A 4,514-nucleotide genomic window follows, 5' to 3' on the forward strand; every position below is an offset into this window, starting at 1 on the left:
TACGGCAGAAGGTGACAGAAAGAGTGGGTGGGGTTGGGAGGGAGGGAGGGGAGAGAAAAGGAAAATCTGAGATGTCCATGGGTGTCACAGAGAGTGTTGAAGGGGAGTAGGCTCTAGAGAAGATGAGGTCTAACTGGTGGCCTGCACTGTGAGTGGGAGACGGGGAGAGAGAGAAGTTAAATACGGCACAGTGGGCGTGTTTGGAGAGGTGGATGTTAAAGTCTCCCAGGAGGATGGTAGGTGAGGACAGAAGAAAGTCGAATTCATCCAGGAAAGAGGTTAGTGGACCGGTGTGATATGATGTAACTGCTTCTGATTTACAGAAAGTGCGTGTCGAGTGTGCTACGTAAGTAGCTAATTAACTAACAAGCAGTCGCTGCCCTTACTACAATAGGTGCAAGATCTATAATTTTTAGCTAAACAAGTAACCACGTAAACAATCATTGTAACTCTTAACTAAACTAGCAAACACGAGAGGAAAAAAGTGATACTTAACTGCGGTTAGACAACTCTTCAGCTGGCTTGCCTGTATCCACAGTTCAAACAAATAAAATGGTAATTAAGATTTAATTCAGTTTAAGTCTCTTGCATATTTATACTTTGAATTTTGAATTAAACAAGTGAAACTGCATCTTGATCAGTTCCGGCTGCAGGATGAACTCGACAGGGGGGCATCAAAAATTACTAAAGGGGCACAATTAGGTCTTTGATTAGTGGGGGGAGGGCAGCACTGTGGAGTAGTAGTTAGGGCTCTGGACTCATAACTGGAAGGTTCAAATCCTGGGTGGGGCAGTGCTGTTGTACCCTTGAGCAAGGTACTTCACTTAGATTGCTCCAGTAAAATGCCCAGCTGTATAAATGGGTACAAATGTAAGTCGCCCTGGATAAGAGCGTCTGCTAAATGACAAATAATGTAATGTAATGGTGCTGGCGAAGTGCGCTCTGGGGGGATAAGCCAGTGTTACGATGAATTCAGTGACCGCTAGGATTCTTGTGAACAGCTGGATGTGCGCATGCGCCGGCAGCAATCTCCACTATATGCCTCCGGGAGCATGTGATGCAATGCCCGTCATTGTCAATAGAGCATGCGCACTGCTGCAAACAGCGAGTTTAGCGCTTCTGCACAGCGCTTGGCTGTCTTTGTGCAATTGTACATGCTGAATGGATTGTTTAAAAACAAGAGCAAGTATGCAAATTGTCTATTGAGATGTGTATACATTAGTTACACTTACTATAGGATGTAAGTATATGTGCTCTTACTGTAGGTTATTGAACTTTATATTGACACTTTTTATCGACACTGAATTCGTCGTAACACCGTAAATAAAAACAATGGTACAAAATACTACATGTGACATCTTATACATGCTCAACAGAATCAATCCCAATTAAATAACATAAGTAATAAGTAAATGTACAGTAGCCACTTGGACAATTACGTATCCCCAGATCAAAACACAACAGTAAGACATGTAAGATCGTATATATTCAAATCACTCAGCCGAGGTATTATTAAGGAATAACAAGCACGAATTTTATTCACAAATAGTAGATTAAACATTTAAAAGAATAAACGACAAACATCTGATCTTGCTTCTCGGTGATCGAGTTCCTGAATCCTCTGGACATGTCTGGCTCAAAAATAACTAAACTAAGGCATTCAATACGCCATATAACTGTAATCTTTTTAAATAGTTATGTGAAAGTTCCCTTCTGTCCTGCAGCCATTAAATTACATTTGTGGCTAATTCAGTCCTCTAAAAATTACTCTTTCTGTGGCATTTTCACACACTACGCCTTAATGAAACCTGGTCATTGAAGACGAATTCAATGCGAAGAAAATGTGAAGACTTCTGTTTTTCACTTCTGACAAATTAGTTACAAATTTAAATACATTCACTACATAATGACTTAACCAATTGGCTATACATTGATCAGCCATAACATTATGACCACTGGTGAAGTGAATAACACTGATAATCTCACTATCATGGCACCTGTCAGTGGGTGGGATATATTAGGCATCAAGTGAACATTTTGTCCTCAAAGTTGATGTATTAGATGCAGGAAAAATGGGCAAGCATAAGGATCTGAGCGACTTTGACAAGGGCCAAATTGTGATGGCTAGATGACTGGGTCAGAGCATCTCCAAAACTGCAGCTCTTGTGGGGTGTTCCCGGTCTGCAGTGGTCAGTACCTATCAAAATTGGTCCAAGGAAGGAAAAGCGGTGAACCGGCGACAGGGTCATGTGCTGAAAAAGTTAATGCTGGTTCTGATAGAAAGCTGTCAGAACACACAGTGCATCACAGTTTGTTGCGTATGGGGCTGCGTAGCCGGAGACCAGTCAGTGTGCCCATGCTGACCCCTGTCCACTGCCGAAAGCACCTACAATGGGCACGTGAGCATCAGAACTGGACCACGGAGCAATGAAAGAAGGTGGACTGGTCTGATGAATCACATTTTCTTTTACATCACATGGATGGCTGGTTGCATGTGTGTCCCTTACCTGGAGAACACATGGCACCAGAATGCACTATGGGAAGAAGGCAAGCCGGTGGAGGCAGTGTGATTCTTTGGGCAATGTTCTGCTGGGAAACCTTGGGTCCTGCCATTCATGTGGATGTTACTTTGACACGTACCACCTACCTACGCATTGTTATTATTATTTTTATTATTATTATTTTTATTTCTTGGCAGACGCCCTTAGCTAGGGCGACTTACAACATAAGTGCAAACAAAGTGCAAAAATACAGTGAAGTACAAGGCATCAATCATTAGAAATTCAATTTAGCTAAAACAGCAATTAAAAATAATACATTTTACAAATTCCAATTTACAATGTACACAAGTACAGTAAGTGACTTCCTACATCCTGGACTGTGAAAGCTAAGTGCTGTCAAGATGTAGAGTCACAGTCAGGGGCTACGGGAAAGAGAGCAAGGAGGAAAACAATCAAGAACGCGAGAAGCATAATAAGAAATGTGAAGTGCTATCTAACAGGGATAGAGGACTAATATTACAAGTACTGTCAGAAAAGATGTCTTGAGTAAGCGTCGGAATGAGGTCAAGGACTCTGCTGTTTTGACTTCGGTGGGCAGGTCTTTCCACCATTTAGGGGCCAGGGATGAGAAGGAGCGGGCTCTGGAGGAAGGAGAGTGGAGAGGAGGCAGAGTTAGTCTTCTGGCACTGGAGGAACACAGTGATCTGGAGGGGATGTATGGAGAGACGAGTGACTGAGTGACTGATATTGTGACGAGTGTTGCAGACCATGTACACCCTTTCATGGACACAGTATTCCCTGATGGCATTGGTCTCTTTCAGCAGGATAATGTGCCCTGCCACAAAGCAAAAATGGTTCAGGAATGGTTTGAGGAACACAACAATAAGTTCAAGGTGTTGACTTGGCCTCCAAATTCCCCAGATCTCAATCCAATCGAGCATCTGTGGGATGTGCTGGAGTAACAAGTCCAATCCATGGGGGCCCCACCTCGCAACTTACAGGCCTTATAGGATCTGCTGCTAATGTCTTGGTGCCCGATACCACAGCACACCTTCAGAGGACTAGTGGAGTCCATGCCTCGATGGGTCAGGGCTGTTTTGGCGGCAAAAGGGGGACCTACACAATATTAGGCAAGGTGGTCATAATGTTATTGCTGATCGGTGTATATTGTCATTTAAACTAACTTTAAACCATTCTGCGATACAGAAAATAAAAAGCCTATCATTTGATATTTTAAAACTGATATTTTGAAAACAACCACAGTCATACATATAGCCTGGTACTTCAGACAATTAAATATTCTACTTTTCAGTACATTTAAACCGTAAATTGAAACATTTTAATAATAAGTCATGAAGGTGAACTTACTTTCCAGTGCGCTCTGGTCTGACATCATCTGAGGAGACGCCTCTTCTCAATGTGGTCTCAAGGAATAATAATGAAACTGGGAACATTTGACAGTATCAAATATATTTATAATAATTATTAGTCATACTTATAATATTTTAAAGTTGTATAGGTCCATTTAGTAAGACAAGTTGCACTGATATCGCATCTGTCGGCATTTAGTTGGACATGATCCATCTCGCCAACCGTAACTGCTGTCCAACCATGATAACCATATGCCGATGTCGGTCATCCTCCACCTCCCCGACCTACTGCTGTCTGACCATGACAACCATATGCCGACATCAGCTATACCTCACCCCCCCCCCGACCAAACTGGTGTCCGACAATGCCAACCATATTCCGACGTCGGGCCAATGTCCTGTGCTATCTGGGAGAATACTCGTCTGACAGGGGTAACGTAACGGAAATACAAGTATCAAAATTCTGTAATCTGACTACGTAACGCCGCTGCTTGTATTCCATTACTCCCCAACCCTGATTATATTCTACACTATATCATAATGCTCGGTATTATATATTAAACTGATCTCTATTGTATTCTATGCTCTATACTTTTGTGTAAGGCATTGTGCAGAAACAATAACAGACACAGTCGCACATGCA

The sequence above is a fragment of the Amia ocellicauda genome, chromosome 7 (assembly GCF_036373705.1).
Source record: "Amia ocellicauda isolate fAmiCal2 chromosome 7, fAmiCal2.hap1, whole genome shotgun sequence".
Taxonomy (NCBI): domain Eukaryota; kingdom Metazoa; phylum Chordata; class Actinopteri; order Amiiformes; family Amiidae; genus Amia; species Amia ocellicauda.